Source organism: Anabrus simplex, chromosome 5, assembly GCF_040414725.1.
Source record: "Anabrus simplex isolate iqAnaSimp1 chromosome 5, ASM4041472v1, whole genome shotgun sequence".
In the NCBI taxonomy this organism is placed as follows: domain Eukaryota; kingdom Metazoa; phylum Arthropoda; class Insecta; order Orthoptera; family Tettigoniidae; genus Anabrus; species Anabrus simplex.
Window position 1 is genome coordinate 326,292,202 of NC_090269.1, and position 21,239 is coordinate 326,313,440.

Below are 21,239 nucleotides of genomic sequence, written 5' to 3' on the forward strand. Positions count from 1 at the left end.
AAAGGTTGTTTGTCACTGGAGGACTGAGGTGAAAAGTCTTGAAACAGGAAGAAATGGATTGTGCCAAAATTATATGTTGAGATAAGGGTTGTATTGATTTTGAAGGCAGAGGAAGCCTGTATTTTATGTGTAATGCCGCCGTGAGAGGCGATGAAGATGACTTTTTGAGACAGGCTATATTTGTTGACGGCGAAGTATTTTTGAGACATGCTGTGTATTAAATGTGATATTTCTGAGGCAGGCTGTAGTGATATTCCGCTAACAATCCGGAACAGCTGACCGGGTGAAGGTTGGTTCGAAATGAGTGCTCTCTGACGCACATTATGATTTCAAGTAAAAATCCCCCAGTGAAAAACATTTTCTGTAGAAGGTTGTAGCTCTTGACAGTTAAGTCCAAGTGAGGAGTTTACGTAAAGTCAGCATAATGAATATTATATTATACAACCTCGAGGGTAGAAGAGCATTCTGAATACACGGTTGGTGTTATTTGACTGTAATAGCAAATTTCCACTCAGTAAATTTCATATATTACGAGACCATAATTTATCATTAAATCGGAAACATTGTGGGATGAGATACTGGACTTTATTACAGGGATAGTTTGGCTGTGTAGATTCATTGAATTTTGCTTCACTGAATAGTTTTTGGATATGGATATTTGGAATAGTGAGATGGTATGTAATTTGTGGGCCTCACCCTAGAGTTACGGTGTGGATTTTTGCGACTGTGATGATTACTGTTTTGGTGACATTCACGTATTGTTAGACGTGTGTTGAAAGAATTTTATTTTTCAAACTTCATTGCACATGTCGAGATCGTGTTTGAGTTGTGGATTTTTTGCCACGCGTTATTTATTTTCAATTTCACGGTTTGATTAACAAGATAGGGACTTAGTTGCATTTCCAGACTTGCGTTCATTCTGTGGCAAGATTTGTTTCATTGTGTGCTATTAGTTCAACATTGGTTTCCAGCTAAAATATCTAAGAGTGTGTTTGAAGTTACGATTTCGCCTGACATTCAACAGGGAGCGTAAAAAACCCAGTTTCCTCTCGACAATATATTTAGGACGTCACATGTTATCCTAGGAGTATAATGATGATGAGACGTCTTAGTTCACGCTCAACGATAGGTTTAGGAAGGTGTGTGTATGAACATAGAGGTTACAGTTAGGGTGTGCAGACATTATGTAGGCCCGACGATAGGTTTTGGGTGTCGGCTGTATGTACTCAAGTCTTAGGTTAGGTGTTTTTTGCGAAGTGACTTGAGCGATGGTAGTGTCTGCAGTAGTGTATGCAATGCGAAGAGTGTTAGCTAAGTAATATTGAGGCTATATTTTGGAACAGCCCTTATTAGCTGGAAGGTGTTTACCTAAGATTATGGAACCACTAGTGGCATGAACGTTAGGGTTGTTGAGCTAACGGTGATTTTAATATTACTGCAGGTCGGCACGCGTGTTTGAGTTCATTGAACTTCAGTATTTTATTTTATTTACGGACTTAATTGTTTTGTCGTTCAGCGTCCGATTGCTTTGCTAGTGTGCGTGTTGACACTTAGTTTAGTTATGTGAGACTTGAGTTACTAATGCAGGTTCGATTCCTCAGCCGGGAATGTACTTTATTTTCAATTTTTGTCGTTTTTTCATTTTTATAATACGTAGCTGATTGTGGTCGATCAATAACTTTGTAGGTAGTTTGTTGGGACAAACAATAAGTAGATGGATCTGTAATGGTAGTGTTTGATGTAAAGGAAAGAATTCCTAGATTTTTTATTTTATTTTACCATGTGGACTTGTAATTTTATTAAGCGTAACATAACAGTTTATAACCTGAAAGTTGGTTTTATGATAATATTTTTCAAGTGATTTACCATTTTTTATTTAACTTCAGTGTTTGACATTTCTTCTAAATGCGTGATGAATAAGTGTTTCCTGCATTTCGCAGTTTTGTTCCTTCAGAACGACGTAACGTAATATCCTCTCGGATCGAGTTGTTGTTGGTTCCTTCTGAACAGCTGTTTGGGTGATGCACGTTTCAGCATCGGGATTAGTCTATAATCTAAGGGTGTCACGAGATGACAATACATGGTGGAATTTTATTTTAAATTGTGAATGCTGCTGTTAACTTGTAGTGAACACCATGCTTTCCAGTAGTCTTTCGCAACCTACCCAAAGCAACTGATAGTCAATTTGGTTCAATTAAGGTTCCATTCGGCAGGTGTTCCCATATCCGACAGGGTATTTGACTGGTGGATAACCTTAATTAACAGTAAATCTGGAATTCTACTTGTTGAAGGTCAGATTTTCCTCGAATCGTGTGGATTAATTCTCAGTTATCGTTTGGATTAATAGGTGCCCGATTTTCAGGTTTTCTTTTCATTTTTCAGTTTCGCTGTCCACTAATCTGTGATATTCCTACTTTTCTCCGAAGAAAATTCTTCGATACTGTAACTAATAAAACTAACTCCATGCAATGTAACTGCGTTTGAAACATTAAATAATTTTTTTCTTGATCAATGATTTTATATAAATATTTTTTTGGCATGAAATTGATTTAATAAATGTTAATAAGCATATATTTGCTCCTCATTTCAAGTAGTTAGGTTCTCTTCTGACCCCCATTGTTTGGTTAAGATCGTAACCGAAATATTCCCGCTACGACCCCAAGATTTAAGAGTTCGATATTGCTCTACTGCAGCAGCTGTGGCCGACCAACGATGGAATGGTAAGTCAAGGGTTCAACAGATAGGTGTTATGGCGACGATAGGATAGGAAAGTACTGGGAGTTGGAAGGATGCGGTTGTGGCCTTAATTAACCCTTTACTGCATACTGTTGCCCTCAGGCAACATATAACTTTTCACCTGTATAAGTGGATACAGACTGCGGACAGAGGTAGTTTTACGGCACACCTTCAACAGTCAATTAAACACATACACCAGTGACGCCTTGTTTTTTTACATAACATAAGACAAAACAGCCCTACCAAAGGTACTCCTTCCACCCCGTCAATATCCATGCGTACCAACCATCGTTTATTTTACGTGGGCCCTCCCCATCACATCACCGCAGTCTTCAGTGAACATCGTGGAACAAAAATGGACGCTATGTCGCGAGAACATTAAAAACAAGACGCAAATCTAACCTAAATGTCGAGAAGATTGTATTTTCATCAGGGATAAGCCGAGCATTAACATCTAGATGGCGGTGAAAAAGATTGAAAGATACAAGATTGTTACAAATTTATTATTATAACAATCATTCCAGAAGAAACCAACTCGAGCAGATCGCTACGATGTATTAACACGTAAAGAAGACGGAATTCATAGAAGAAGGCTTAAATTGAAGAAAAAACAGAAATAAAATCAAGAGAATTGAGCGAGACTACGGAAATACTGCATATTCGCGTATTAATAAGCTGAGGAAATAGAACGACTTGTCAGAATCTTTATGTAACCAGCTACGTCACGAAATACCACGAGAAAGAAACACATAGCATCATGGGCTACACGCAAGAAGATAAGAAATACTACAACAATTAGAAACAAACTATAGGGAATTAAATCAGCTTATAATTGTAATCTTTATAGCCATATTAGTAGTCTGCAAGACATAAGAAAAATTTAATTAAGCATTATTCTCAATATAGTTAATCTGTATTTATGTCCTAACTGTGCAAGAAATGGCCAGCATCATGCACTAAGAAGACCGAGGCGGGCTGTCTGGAGATGGTGACCTGAAGCCGGCAAAACCTATCCCTAGATGACAGAGAAGGAGGGGAGATCTACCCATATGTTTCCCAGAGACCAGTGCGATGTTACAGTCGTATTTGGGGAGATGTCCTAAGCATTTGGACATACCAGCGGGGGAATACAGGGAAGAAAATATAAGTTTATTGAAATAACATTACCTCAATTTAAATAACATGTTTTTAAAAAAGTGCCATTTTCTATTTGTATGTAATAAATGTAGGTATGCAGTGCTGTCATGGATTTACATTCAAGGAAAGTGATGTTACGTGTGTAAAAGCATTGATTCAACAACATAAGAGGTTAATAGGTAGTCATCTAACTGAAATAACAAATCCTTTGGGTTTGAATGTATTTAATCAGTGATAACCAGGTTATGCGTTCGTAATGCTGTCTATATTGAGAAGAGAGGTTAACTCACTTCAGCTGTTGATATGATACGATATTGTATTTAGTGTTATGATTATATTAGGCTGTTATACTACGAAATGGTGATAATGTAATGTGATATACAGGTTATATTGAGATCATAGGAAGACATATGAAGAATATGAGAGGAATCTGAAGAAAATTGAGAAGGAAATGGAATATATAAATGGATGAATAATAATTATGAAGTCATATGCGTCAAGTTAAGGTAGATTATTGCGGTTATTGTTATGAAGGACGATATATATATATACGAGGAATGTTCGTGTAATAAGAAGAATAATGATGGTGATAATTATTTTTTCATCGAGATGGAAGAGATGGATATATTTCATTGATGATAATAAATTAGTTCACGCGATTTAAGGTTAAGAGTAAATGTATTTGATTCCATAATGTATATTAATCCTTCAGTATTCCATATATAACACTAAATACGATCCATGTAATTTGCATATATCGGTTAGATACCTGTAGATTATCAAAAACGAATCCATATAGAGAAGTGAAAGAGAAATAATCCCATATTATCCTCAATTATTAACCACAAACGTGTTTATTCAAAGAAATAGAGTTAGAAGGCTTGCCTGCTCATATTTAATTGTATCACTGAAGAGGTTCTCCATAATTGGATGATAATGACATTAGTTATTAGATTCTTCTTAGATGACAGACCACAGAATTTCCAGAAATAACAGGAAATAAGAAGTCAGCTGTTATTGGGCACAAGATGACAGATCACATATGGTAAATATAACTGGCACTTAAATTAATTCTGGAAATTTATATTTATTTTTGATGAATGACTTAAATAATGATCAGTAATGGTACTTTTGATGATTTGAGAGTGAGGTGATGTTTCATTGACTTATCTTTATCTTTTCTTCCTTGTGTATATGAATATAAAACACATATAACCTAAAATACTCGCTAAAAATGAATGAGAAAACGAATGCTTTCCTTATACGAAAGGTTAATAAAGGTGATATAATTGTAATTATGAAATGTTGACAGATAAATGCAGGCAAAACAAACTGAAAACTTGTGAATAGATCAGCAATGTATTGTATAGAAATTTTAGGGGAAGAATGTAAGGAATTATGTTGTGTATAAGCAAAGGAAGTGTAACAAACGTGATTTTAATTTAATGATTTATCATAAACAATGAGCATCTATGAATCAATTCCTATATACAACAGAAATAATATATATAGCAAGGACTTATATTTTTTATATCAAAGGCCGTTAAATAATCCATATAGATAATAATTAGATTAGTTAGGTGGAGAGATACCCACATTTTCCATATGATATTCAATATTTACTCTATTTTCAAAATCTTTAATAAAGAGATGTTAGGTGAATTTATTTAATCTTTTTAATGGTATCCTAAGTTAGATAAGTACTTATAAGCATCTCTAGGTAAAGCATGATAAACATTTATGAAAGAATATGAATTAATTCGCGAGATGGTGACGTCTAACGAGCTGATATGATATAAATTTATCTGTTTGTCTCATCCGATGACTCTATTTACGAAACCTACGACCCCAAATAGATATTGAATTCATAATTGATGATAAAATTGAGCTAGTCTGGATCTTTTGTGATTCGACCTGGACGCGGGAACGGCACAATACGTACGATATTAGTATTATCCACTGCCATATAGCTACGAGAATGGACATCATGATATCTTATATAGGTTAATAGTAGCATTTCGTGGATTTAGTAGTAATTTAGTGTATAGATTTGATATCATGTGATCTTTTGAATTTATTATTTAAATGTGATTGTATTATGTTGATATTGTTTCATGTCATTTCATCATTTATTTCATCCTAGGTTTTATTAGGTTAGATAGTTTCTCGAAGGTATATGTGAGGACGGTTATGTGTCTATTTTCACGTTGTGCGAGGAACTTCAGGACAACTTAGTTTATTTAGGGTATGTTAATTCATATTCAATTTCATATTACCTTAACTGTGAAAGATCTTTATTATCATGACCAGACGTAGGAAGCAAATGCAAATTATCAAAATGTGTCACAGATTAAATATCAATTCTGATATATGCAACGGAACGACATTGAAATCAGGCAACGGTTGTTATTATAACACGGGTTATCATATTCAGGCATGTTATATTTAACGGAGTCATATATCATTTTACAATAATCCTATGGATAATATTAATTAACGTTGTGAACTGGTGTTCGTATAAATAATTAGCAATATTTTGGAATTTGATAAATTGCGTAACGATATCACTGCGTTACATTCAATTAAGCTTGAATAGATGATTGGTTGAGATTTCAACCTTTTATTTAGTACATTTGGGATGTCATAACAGACTTGTGGTTTCGTCTGAACTTTGGGATTTTATTTTGAATATACTTTTCCAATCCAGAATATATCCGCTCTTATCAATGTTATTTAGATGTAATCAACCATATTTCGAAATTCAGTTCAACATTACGTTCATATTAACTTATAAGATAATGCTAACCTCAGTAATATATTCAACCTCACAGTAAATATCAGATGATTTGCGAGTATATGAAATGTTAATGACATATCGACCGATTTGAAGCCATATAATGTACATGTTCTACCAAATTGATTTGTTATACCATATTATCGACCTGACACTTTTATCGCCCGATAAGATTCCTAACTCGACTTATCATAATCGATATGTTTCGTCATTATTCGATTTGGGAGTGAAAATAAACACGATTAAACACCAGTCAGACTCCATAGTTAGCTGAGGCATTGAAATTACTGGACGCCACCATAAACAAGAAGACCCTGAGTATAGAGTGCTCGTGCCATCGAAGGTAGGGGTGCAGTATCATTCTGGAGGATATTGTACGATATCACCTCATCTACATTCTTATATGCAGTAACAATCGTCTTTCATGTTAATCTATGTATGCCATAATCAGTTTAAAGTAATGTTATTTTTCAGAAGAAATCCTACAATACGATGTCCAAAGGCATGAATATTCGTTCAAGACTCTAGGATAATATTCCATGAAGGTTAAAATCTGTCACAATCAACGTTAACACATGAATTCTAGACGAAAATACAATATTGTTCTATCACGAGCATATATGACCCTGGTTTGCGTCAATCGATTCATTACTCATTTCAAATATTCAATCTCTTCTTTATTTAAAGTAATTTAAAGTAATTTAAAGTAATGTTATTTTTCAGAAGAAATCCTACAATACGATGCCCAAAGGCATGAATATTCGTTCAAGACTCTAGGATAATATTCCATGAAGGTTAAAATCTGTCACAATCAACGTTAACACATGAATTCTAGACGAAAATACAATATTGTTCTATCACGAGCATATATGACCCTGGTTTGCGTCAATCGATTCATTACTCATTTCAAATATTCAATCTCTTCTTTTATTTCATCGTAGCTCATTTTCTTGTTCAATCCGTCTTTTATTTCTTTCATACGAAATTTCTATATCTTCTTCAATATTCATTTCAATTCATATATCTTGTTATTATACTCAACTCTTCACAATTAACCTCTCTTGACGCATATGCAATTTTCTTCTTGTATATTCTCATTATAGGATCAATGTCTTCCCAATTTGTATCAATATCTCTTCTGTCTGTTGACATTTCCATAACTAGTGACATTCTGTTTCATAATACCTATGCATTTTCTTCATACATTATCAACCTATATCACCTACATTCATATTAGCCTAACACTTGGAAACTCTAACGTCATGAAATACTCTTCTGGTCAAAACTTCTCATCTCCTATGGCATAACAATACTTGGAGAGATTATCCGATTTTTCTTGAGAATTGGACTTTTGTTAAATTGCTTTAGAACACTATCTACACCCTTTATTTCAATCTATTGAGAAATCACTCGCGAGAATCTAACATACTTAAGCTTATTTTGAGGATTAAAACGACACAATAACAAGACTTTTATTCGAAATGAACTATCCTAAATAACATCTATTAAACTATATGTTTTTTTATTTAAGAAACTCATCTCTTTTCCTTCGCTTCTGGGACGATTGATGTCTCGCTCATTCTGCATTGTAGGGAGCGATCATCATACTGCGTGGCTGGTTCTACAGATGTCAACTGCGGTGTTGACCCATCACGGTTCATCTCAGGTCACTCCAGGTAGTCCGCCGCCCATCTTCTTATAGATTCACGATAGTCTCGTCTTGCTCAATTGCAGAAATGCAGAAAGACGTATGTGAAATCAGCTGTTGCATGCGATTGCAATCAAAGCCTTCTATTGTAACAATTATAATTCTTTAAAAAATTCTTCGCTTGGTCCCTAATTTTATCTCAGACTTCCAAAATGTATGCTATATATTCAATATATGTGCTGTAAGGGATTTGGGTTATAAACTTTCTTGCGGTAATATTGTGTAGTCCCGAACTATTGCTTCTCTGGTCGATATTATGCTATTGGTGTCTTAGACTGGCCGATTTCCAAATCTCTTTTAATGTTTTAATTGGATATAACGCGTTTTATGAATATATATTGTTATATTAGGCGTTATTTCGACGTTTTCGTGTAGGAAATATGACATTTCCTCAAATTTTCCTATTTTTGATACTTTTCTTTGAATCAGCTTACAACTTATCCGCACCACGTCTTCTCGCAAAGATAGTCAGTTATTTTCTTGTCCTTTCAACAGTGCTGAGTTTCTTAACAATCCGAGTCTCCGGTTTTTGTCTTTCTCACTGCCAACATGATTATATAATGTTTGATATTGCGTCATTCTGAATTTCTGTGATATATTACAAAGTTATTCATTCTGCTTAACTTCGCTGTGGGTAATTGCGTTTACTCCAACTCGATTGAAACATCTCTTTTGGAATAGTGTAATGGCATATTAGACAACTTTTCACAGTAGATTTTCGACGCTGATTGCTTATGATTCTTTAGGAAACGTATAACTAGCGCATCTGTGTTCTTGTACATTAGATAGTTGTTCCATGTTATTTCGCGTTTCAGTCTACTGAAAGCTTGCTTCCTCTTAGCAATCATACGGGAGCATTTCTGATTCCACCATGGATTAGGCTGGTTCTTGGTATGGTCTCTACTTCTTCTCTGCACTATCGCTATTGAGGGTGCTTCATTAAGGATGTTTATAAAAGTCTGGTATCTGATATGAACTCTTTCGTGTTTGGGTACAGTAGGAATGATGTATTCTAGTCTTCTTCTATATTTCAACCAATAAGCTTTTGGGACACTCCATTTCACTGCCAGCTTATATGTGGTATAGAGATGCGGATCATTGCAGGAAATTAGGATCTCGTAGTGATTTGAACCTAAGGGATAAGATAATGTCTTCCATAAAATGTCCGTAGATATTGTTGCTGAGCAAAGAGATAAGTCCACGGCCGATGCTCTTTATCCAGGTATAGGTAGAAGTGGACTGATCCGTCATTCAATATACATATAGACGTTGTGTTCATCCATAATTTACAAAATAGCACCTCCAAAAATTACATTTATTGTACATCCCCAGATAGTATTTCGAGCGTTGAAATTTGCGCACAAGAGGATCGGAAGCTCTAAATTGCGAATGAGGTAAATCCATTGTCGTAAAATGATGACTGCCCTTGGAGGGAAATATTTAGAGACGATTGTATTGTTTTGGTTATATATGCGAACCGTAGCAGCCACTACTTGAAGACAGTCTATGTGTGCATTATCTAATAACAGCTTCTGCAAAGGGAATTGTACGTTGTATTAATAATGCTGATCCACCGTATTCATCTTCGCAGTTATGGCAAAGTGCATGGTAGCCAGGAAATGTAACTGTTTTTCGTTGCGGAAACCATGTATCTGAGATAGCTGCGATTGAGATATCTTCAGTTTGTGATCGTGGTCGTAAGGATTCTTTATTCGCACTAGCAGATCGGGCGTTCCACTGAAGAATTTAAACTCCATCATTAAACGTGAAAATCTGCCTTTGCTGGCAGGACCTAGTGTTTACAGTGCACTATGTCTTCTGGTATAGGCTAGAGCAATTTTGTTACTTTTATTGATCTGTCTATGTCTTATCTTTGGCTTTGACAATATGAAAGTGACTGAGGTATGAGCGATGCTAGTAATGCCAATCCTTATGCAGCAAGTCCCTGCTATGAATGGTGTGAAAATGTTGCTCATAGGGTCGGTTGGTGTATGCATTTCAGTGGGCTTGGCAGACTGATATGTAATAGCAACTCTGGCTCGGTGAGGAAAGCAACGGGAAACTACCTCACTCCTCATTTCCCTAGTACGCCTCTTCAGTGATGCCTAGGCCATCTACGACAGCTGATGACAGAGCTGTTTAGGATCCCATCAGCGGCATCGCTGACGGACTGAACATACATACGTGAAAATACTCATATAATGAATAACAGTCGGACTGAAGGCTACTGGTGAGGATTGAACTTGGGTGATGAGGAGCATGATCAGGTTAAAAATCTTATCTATGATTGTATTATTTCTAAGAGGTGTATTTGTCATCCTGTTATGTGATTGAGGAGGATATGGATTATGAGATACAGGACTGTACGGTATATGTTGAGGAATAAATAATCGTTCTGTGACCGGAGAAATTGAGGTAAATGAAGAGGTTTTAGGGTAGGTCTCGGTGACTTGTAATGATTGACCGACTGAGCTTATGGTTATCTCTTAATGGAATTTTGTGGCTGAATATGTTGTAAGAGGTTGTAATAGACATAAAGCTGAAAATGACAGGCCAGTAAGTTTGACGTGCGTTGCATGTAAGCTTTGGGAAGGCGGTGTTGATTTACTCTGGGAACTCAGTCAGGAGTGTCCCAGTCTCTCAATGTGTGTGTCATTTTGACGTATGTATCAGCTGGAAGTCAGTCGTAGATGTTACGAGAGGTAGTAAGCTGGTGTACCCGAACAGTGGACTTGTACAAATATATAGTATGGATTGTGATGTTGATTAAACCAGTATTTTAACTAAACATGTGGTATCGTGGTTATGTTACTCCTCGCATAGCCCGATAGATAGTTCGCCTACAAGGTTATGAGCCAAGATCATCAGTCTGCTACTGAAATAAGCATAGTGTTCCAGAAGTTTCCAGAAGATCGACAGAGCTACAAGGTTCCAGAAATTTCCAATGAGGTTTTTTGGGGCGCTTGTTAAAGTAGTGAAGGTTGACTAGAGACAATGTCGATTAATGAAATGAATCACATTGAGCAGATTTCGGGTACAGATTTTGGAAACTGGTCGTTTAGAATGAAGAGTGTATCACGTCAAGATCAAGTGTTAGAAGCTATCGAAGTTGCTGATTTTGCTACGAAAACAGAAAATGCCGGTATGGAACCAGAAACCCAGGCGTTACCGATAATCATTGCTGCTGTAAGTGATAGTCATATTCATTTTCTGAAACAGCATAATTCAGCTTACCCAATGTTCAAGAGTTTAGAAATAATTTTAAAAGTAAATGGACAAGAAGTCGTTTATATTTGAAAAGACTTTTGAATGAAACTACATTTGATGGTTGTAGTTCATTAGCAGAACATATCATGAAATTAGAGGACTATTTCTCACAATTGAAGGACGGTGATAGTGAGTTATCTGAGGATGACAAAATAAATTATCTGTTAGTTTCAATGCCTCGTAATTATGATTCAGTGGAGACAGCTTTTGAAACACAACCAAACTTAAAATTATACTTCGTGAAAAATTATCTGTTAGGAGAAGAAGGAAACAGAATAAACTTCAAAATTATGTTACCGGAAGTGATCATATTTGTTGTCCGGTCCTATGGCTAAATTGTTAATGTGCTGGCATTTAGTCACAGAAGTTCCGGGTTCGATTCCCTGGAGGGTCGGGAATTTTAACCGTAATTGGTTAATTTCGCTGGCACGGGGGCTGGGTGTATGTGTCGTCTTCATCATCATTTCATCTTCATCACGACGCGCATGTCGCACACGGACGTCAAATCAAAAGAACTGCATCTGGCGAACCGAACTTGTCCTCGGACACTCCCGGCACTAAAAACCATACGCCATTTCCATTTCATCATATTTGTTTGTGCTTTCGGTGTGGTAAATCAGGTTATAAACAATATCAATGTAAAGAACATTCCAATTATACATGTAGAAGCTTCTACAGATAAAGAGAAAAGTTCACTCCAGACATAGGAAGAGGACCTTCAAGGTCAAGAGGACATGGGCGAGCATTTTCTCGTACTCCAGTTTCCACGAGTCCTTTAATACTTCGTGGAAAATGGACAGCAGGGGAAATAAATTCAACACGAAGAAGATGGCAAAGTGACATTCTATGCGAATAAAAATTAGCTTCAAAGTGAAAATGAGTCAGGGCAAAGTTTAAATTCATGTAACTCTGATAACATTGTGTGTAATGTAGAGGAAAATAAGCAAGTTAATACTGATAATGATCTTGTTTGGTGTGTGGGTCAAGTTTGTTCCGATCATTTTGTGTCTGAATTAGATGTGAAATTAAGACTCCCAAAGAAGATAACTGTAGCCAAAAATGGCATAAACATTGAGGCAACTGGTATAGGGAATATTCATGCTACAATGTATATAAATGGCACAGTTGTTCCTTAAACTGTTAAAAATGTGTATTAGGATACCAGGACTAAGAAGAAATTTATTGTCAGTGTCAAAGTTGGAGTAGGTTGGCTGCGAAGCGATATTTCATACGAGTAGTGTCAAAGCATTCTTGAATAATAGATTAAGACTTTCAAGGCAGGAAGATGGTTCACGGAGTTAAGATGAAAGTTGAGAAGTCGAATGCTAGCTATGGTAATTCATTGAAGAATTTGAAGGTTAATGAATAATTAGAGTTATGGCATAGAAGGTTAGGACACTTGAATTACAAAAATATAAGTTCTTTAGCAAAGAAAGATCTAGTTATCGGATTAAGTAACTTACGAGATGTTAGATTTGAAAATTAGAAATGTGAGAATTGCATTCTTGGAAAAATGACTAGATAACCATTTAGTGGTAAAAGAGAAAAGTCAAGTAAACCCTTAGAGCTTGTTCATATTACTGTGTGTGGTCCAATAAAATATTTAACACGAGATAGATATGAATAACTATAAAATTTACTGATGATTTTACACATTTTACTACAGTATATCTATAAAGGAATAAGCATGAGGTTTATGACAAATTTGTTGCATATTGTAAAAATGCTACAAATAATTTCTCTAACAACTTGTTAAAACGTAGAGCAGACAATGATGGTGAATATATTAGTAATAATATGAAACGTTTTTGCAGAAGTAAGAGTATGAAGAGCTATAATATACAGTTCCATACAATCCAGAAATGAATCCAATGTCATAAGGAACGAATAGAACCTTAGTAGAAAAGGCTAAAACTGTATTGATTGAATGGATATGATTTACCCAAAGAAATATGCGGAGAAGCAATTTATTGTTCAATTACCGTATTTAACAAATAGAAGTCCAACTGTTTCTTGTAACAAAACTCCTAATGAACTATGAGAATGTAGAAAACCCAATTTTTGTAACCTTGGAGATTTTGGTAGTATTCCTTTTAAGCATGTGCTTAAACAGTTCAGGAGAAAACTAGACCCAAAAAGTGAAAAGCTAATTATGGAAGGCTATGCTCCAGCTGGACGTTGGAGGTTATGTGATGCTAAAACAGAAACATTATTCTAGGTCGCATTACGATTTTTGATGAATATAAATTAGGGAATAAGAGTGTAGTAACTGTATCAGTCCAGTCTCAACATCAAAATGTTCCTGCTCAATCAGTTAAGTATTTGGAATGAAGGTAAAGGTAAATCAGGTACTTCAGAGCAAACTAGGGAAGAGAAAAGAGTTAGGAGGAAACCGGTGTGGCATGATGATTATGTCACTGATGTGGATAAGGTGGTTGAAGAAGCAGAAGAAGAGATGCTGTTTGAATTATTTCTTCAGTCACATGTAAATGTCACATCAAGTTACAGTTATGTAAAGTTTTGTATGGATAGATTACAATGGGAAAGAACTATTGAGAAAGAGTTACATTCACTTAAAGAAAGTGGTACATGGGTAGAAGTAAAGAAACCAAATGTTGAAACGTTCATAGATTCTAAGTGGGTATTTACTAAGAAAGAAATAGGCATTTCAATGGTGTACAAAGCAAGATTAGTTTCTCGCGTTTTTACAGTGTAAAATATACTTATTCACCTGTAGCAAAATTAGAAACTTTACGAATATTATTATCAGTTTCAGTTCAAAATAATTTGGAAATTCATTAAATGGATGTAAACAAGCTTTTTGTATGGAGAGATCAAGGAAAATATCTGTTTCTGTACTCAAATAGTAAAAAGTCACTAAATGGACTCTATAAATCACCGAAATATTGGAATGAAAAATTAAGGGAGAAAATGGGAGAGTATGGGTTTCACAGGTCAGAGAATGATTATTGTTTGTTCATCAAAGATAAATTGTATGTGTTAGTTTATGTGGACGATTTGTTCAAGTTTTGTAATTATTTGGCAGAAATTAACAAACTGAAAAACTTCATAGGCCTGAATTTTAAGATGACGGATCTAGGATCCAATAAACTTAAAATCCTAGGTATGTGTATTGAAAAAGTTAGCAACTGTCTGTACATTGATCAAACAAGCTATCTGATGAGTGTCTTGCACAGATTTAATATGTCTGAGTGTAGATGCGTACGAACATCTATGGTCAATAATTTCAAAATCAGTGAAGATTGTGCAATTACTCCTGATAAGGAAAAATTATGTAGATCATGACTTGGTTCACTTATGTAGGCAAAAATTGTTCAAGGCCTGACTTAGTTATGCATGTCCTATCTAAGTAGATTTAAAAACAGGCCATGTGATGTGCTATGATTAGCGTTAAAAGAGTACTTAGATATGTAAAAGGAACTTTGGATACAAAAATGAAATATGGTAAATCGGACAGCTGTGATGTGTTAAGTGGATATGCAGATGCAGACTCTGCTAGAGAAATCGTAAGTCAATTTCGGCATGTGTATTTAAGGTGTTTAATAAAGTGGTAGTTTGGAAATTTAAGAAGCAAAATGTTGTGGCGTTAAGCACTGTAGAAGCAGAATTAATCCCGTTATGTCAAACTACTGAAAAGGCAATGTTCTTGAAAAAGTTTGTTAGACTTAAATATGGAAGCCGAGTGTATAACCATATATGAAAATAATCAGAGTACAACAAAAGATGTGAATAATCCGGATCAGAAGCTAATGAATCACACTGCACTGCCAGCTACACCAGTTTGCAAGAGATTGAAATATTGTGTAAAAAGTGTGATGACTGCCACTGCCACTGCCTTCGTAGAGTACATGCCGTAATGTAGCAACCGCAGGAAAGCAATCAGCTGATCGTTAGGGGGTAGATTAGCACGTGAGTTAGTTGAGTTACATGTGAATTCTTCGCTGTTTTATTGAAATTTTAAACTTTGGCGACATGTTTACTCAGATATATATCAGACTGAATGTTATCGATTTCACTATTAAGTGAAAATCCTCTATTAGTGAAGAAAACTTAGTGTGCGCGTGTATTCATGTGAGTATATAGGTTAAGAATATCGCTCCGCTGTGTTTTAATTTTGTAGTTTTTTTGCGTAATTTTATATCCCTAGTGTGAATTGAGATGGTACATTCAGCGCTTTATTATCAACCACGAAGTGTATATAATTGAATTAAGGTTGTTAGTGAGAGAAATCACGGTGCTAAGAGTTTCTGTGTGCCTGGCTGCAAAGCAAATTATAAACAAGGAGAGTGCATTCCAGTATTTGTGTTTCCGTCTGATGAAGAAAGAGTTAGGTTATGGAAGACGGTTATTCCTAGGGAGAAATTCATAGTTAATCACCACACATTTGTGTGTACCAACCAGCATCCTGAAGACTTAATCTTGAGGGAAATAAGAGAGTCTCGCCCAGATGGCGAGTTAAAATTTTGTGTCAAAAACATGGGTAACGTCAGATATATTTCATGTAATCATACTTACGGCATATTTGAATTCGGTATATCTGAAAATTCAAGTCCAATTTATGCATTTTACCATTTCGGGTAGAAATGTATTGTGAAATAACACTGCTGAGTTTTTTCCTATCAAGTTTCATATCATAGGCAAGGGAACAGGGTTATTCCGTGGTAACTGAATATGAAAATTATTGCATAGACATTATTTGCTGTTTAAAATCTACATTCTTTAAACAAAAACTGAATTTCATGACAGTGGCAGTAAATGTTTTGTTATTGTTGGAGGTTAGCTTACTCGTAATCTTTCTTTTAGGTACTGCATTGGTGGTACAGAAACAATTTACATTTGCAGTATACTGTATTGGTAATTGGTTGCTTGTTTTCTATCAGTGTGTATGTGGTGAATGTTCCAGTTGTTTAGAAAATGGATAGAAATCGCAAGAATATGTCTGAACTCACGGAAGGGAAAGCGAACGGGTATACCCGAGAAATGGAACGTTACGGGGAAGGATATGCATTGTATGTCAGAAGTAGCAAATATTTATCAATCAATCACTGTTGATCAGCACTTAGGGCAGATGGAAGATTCCCTATCTGTTGTTTTCTTATCATTTTCTTAAATGATCGCAAAGAAATGGGAAACTTATTGAACATCTCCCTCGGCAGGTTATTCCAATACCTAACTCCCCTTCCTATAAATGAATATTTGCCACAATTTGTCTTCTTGAATTTCAGCTTTATATTCATTATCGAGGTCATTTTGCAGTTGTTCACAATCTTGTAACTTTTTTATTACTCTGTACAGAATAACATCATCTGCAAACAGCCTTATCCCTGATTCCACTTCTTTACACATATAATTGACAGATATAAGAAACCATAAAGGTCCAATAATACTACCTTGAGGAATTACCCTCTTAATTATTACAGGGTTAGGTAAAGCTTCGCCTACTCGATTTCCCTGAGATATATTTCCTAGATACTTAGCCACCCATTCGGCCACTCTTGTTTTAGTCCAATAGCACGCATTTTTGCCAGCAGTCTCCTATGATCTACCCTATCAAATGCCTTAGATAGGTCAATAGCAATACAGCCCATTTGACCTCCTGAATACAGGATATCTGCTATAAATTGCTGGAATCCTACAAGTCAAACCAGTTATTAATATCGCAACATCCCTAATATAATCAGAAATAATGCTTTCCCAAATCTTACATTCAATGCATGTCAAACTGACTGGCCTGTAATTTTCAGATTTATGTCTATCACCCTGCCTTTTGAAGACCCTCGTATACACACTCCCCTTGTTCATTGATGTTTCCTGGAATGTCCTTCCTAGAACCCTTTTCTTTGTATGACCACCAATTATGCTTGCTATCATGTTATCCTCAGCTGCCTTCTTTGCTAGATTCAATTTCCTAGTAAGTTCCTTCAATTTCTCCTTATTTCCACAATAATTTCTAACTCTATTTCTGTCCAACCTGCACTCCTTCTTAGTCTCGTTATTTCTCTATTACAATAATAATAATAATGTTATTTGTTTTACGTCCCACTAACTACACTTTTCAGGTTTTCGGAGACGCCGAGGTGCCGGAATTTAGTCCCGCAGGAGTTCTTTTACTTGCCAGTAAATCTAACGGCACGAGGCTGACGTATTTGAGCACCTTTAAATACCACCGGACTGAGCCAGGATCGAACCTGCCAAGTTGGGTCAGAAGGTCAGCGCCTTAACCGTCTGAACCACTCAGCCGGGCTCTATTATAATAAGGTGGGTCTTTACCATTCCTTACGACCTTCAAAGGTACAAACCTATTTTCACATTCCTGAACAATTGCTTTAAACCCATCACAATGTCTGTTCACATTTTTATTTACCGTTTTCCATCGATCATAATTACTTAAAATCTCCCTCATGTCTGTTTTATCAGCCATATGGTACTGCTTAATAGTCCTAATTTAGCGCATAATCTCAATGGGACATATGGAACGCCTAAAGCTAGGCCAGGCCCCACTGTAACTGCAGTTAGCAAGTAGACTCTCGTCAAACACCCGGTTCGATGAAAGAGGGCACATTGTTGTGAAGCACGACAAACGAACACGATGTCCTCTCTGCAGATCTCAGGCAAACAAAAAGTGTGCTAAATGCGGTGTGACCCTGCATGACAGTTGTTTTTTCGAATTTCACGTTCGAAAATAAGGAAAATACGGGCAGGGATCCTTGTCTACTGTTATCTTCAATCAATCTAACAATCAATCAATCAATCAATCAATCAATCAATACTGATCTGAATTTAGGGCAGTCGCCCAGGTGACAGATTCCCTACCTGTTGTTTTCCAAGCCTTTTCTTAAATAATTGAAAAGAAATTGGAAATTTATTGAACATCTCCTTGGTAAGTTATTTCTGTCCCTAACTCCCCATCCTATAAATGATATATTTTCCCCAATTTCTGCTCTTGAATTCCAGCTTTATCTTCATATTGTGAACTTTGCTACTTTTAAAGACACCACTCAGACTTATTCATATACGGATGTCATTCCACGCCATCTCTCCGCTGACAGCTCCGAACATACCACTCAGTCGAGCAGCTCGTCTCCTTTCTCCCACTTTTCCCAGCCCAAATTTGCAATATTTTTGTTACGCTACTCTTTTGTCGGAACTCGTTAAGATGAATGGAGAGTTGCTATAGTAGCCTCTGTGTATAAAGGAAAGGGTGATAGACATAAAGCTGAAAATTACAGGCCAGTAAGTTTGACATGCATTGTATGTAAGCTTTGGGAAGGCATTCCTTCTGATTATATTAGACATGTTTGTGAAATTAATAACTGGTTCGATAGAAGGCAATTCGGTTTTAGGAAATATTATTCCACTGAAGCTCAACCTGTAGGATTCCAGCAAGATATAGCAGATATCTGGATTCTGGAGGTCAAATGGACTGTATCGCGATTGACCTGTCTAAAGCATTTGATAGGGTGGATCATGGGAGACTACTGGCAAAAATGAGTGCAATTGAACTAGACAAAAGAGTGACTGAATGGGTTGCTATATTTCTAGAAAATAGATCTCAGAGAGTTAGAGTAGGTGAAGTTTTGTCTGGCCCTGTAATAGTTGAGAGGGGAGTTCCTCGGGGCAGTGTTATCGGACCTTTATGTTTTCTTATATATATAAATGATATGAGTAAAGGAGTGGAATCGGAGGTAAGGCTTTTTGCGGATGATGCTATTCTCTATAGAGTGATAAATAAGTTACAAGATTGTGAGCAAATGCAACGTGACCTCGAAAATATTGTGAGATGGACAGCAGGCAATGGTATGTTGATAAACGGGGTTAAAAGTCAGGTTGTGAGTTTCACAAATAGGAAAAGTCCTCTCAGTTTTAATTACTGCGTTGATGGGGTGAAAGTTCCTTTTGGGGATCATTGTAAGTATCTAGGTGTTAATATACGGAAAGAACTTCATTGGGGTAATCACATAAATGGGATTGTAAATAAAGGGTACCGATTTCTGCACATGGTTATGAGGGTGTTTAGGGGTTGTAGTAAACATGTAAAGGAGAGTGCATATAAGTCTCTGGTAAGACCCCAACTAGAGTATGGTTCCAGTGTATGGGACCCTCACCAGGATTACCTGATTCAAGAACTGAAAAAAATCCAAAGAAAAGCAGCTCGATTTGTTCTGGGTGATTTCCGACAAAAGAGTAGCGTTACAAAAATGTTGCAATGTTTGGGTTGGGAAGAATTGAAAGAAGAAGAGCTGCTCGACTAAGTGGTATGTTCCCAGCTGTCAGCGGAGAGATGGCGTGGAATGACATTAGTAAACGAATAAGTTTGAATGGCGTTTATAAAAGTAGGAAAGATCACAATATGAAGATAAAGTTGGAATTCAAGAGGACAAACTGGGGCAAATATTCATTTATAGGAAGGGGAGTTAGGAATTGGAATATCTTACCAAGGGAGATGTTCAATAAATTTCCAATTTCTTTGAAATCATTTCGGAAAAGGCTAGGAAAGCAACAGATAGGGAATCTGCCACCTGAGCGACTGCCCTAAATGCAGATCAGTATTGACTGATTGATTGGTTAAGAACAAATCGACCTGCTTTTCTTCGGATTTTTTCCAGTTCTTGAATCAAGTAATCCTGGTGAGGGTCCAATACCCCTGAACCATACTCTAGTTGGGGTCTTACCAGATACTTAAAAGCCCTGCCCTTTACTTCCTTGCTACAACCCCTAAACATTCTCATAACCATGTGCAGAGATCTGTACCCTTCTTTTACAATCATATTTATGTGATTACCCCAATGAAGATCTTTGCTTATATTTATAGCTAGGTATTTACAATGATCTCCAAAGGGAACATTCACCATATCAACGCAGTAATTAAAAATGAGAGGACTTTTCCTATTTGTGAAATTCACAACCTGACTTTTACCCCCGTTTATCATCATACCATTGCCTACTGTCTATCTCCGAACATTATCGAGGTGATTTTGCCGTTGCTCACAATCTTGTAACTTATTTATTACTCTGTACAGAATAACATAATCTGCGAAAAACCTTATCTCTGATTCCACTTCTTTACACATATCATTGATATATATATATATATATATATATATATATATATATATATATATATATAAAAGAAAACATAAAGGTCCCATAATACTGCCTTGAGGGATTCCCCTCTTAATTTTTACAGGGACAGATAAAGCTTCACCTACTCTAATTATCTGAGATCCATTTTCTAGAAATATAGCAACCCATTCAATCACTCTTTTGTCTAGTCCAATTGCACTCATTTTTGCCAGTAGTCTCCCATGATCCACCCTATCAAATGCTTTAGACAGGTCAATCGCGATACAGTCCATTTGACCTCCAGAATCCAAGATATCTGCTATATCTTCCTGGAATCCTACAAGTTGAGTTTCAGTGGAATAACCTTTCCTAAAACCGAATTGCCTTCTATCGAACCAGTTATTAATTTCACAAACATGTCTAATATAATCAGAAAGAATGCCTTCCCAAAGCTTACATACAATGCATGTCAAACTTACTGGCCTGTAATTCTCAGCTTTATGTCTATCACCC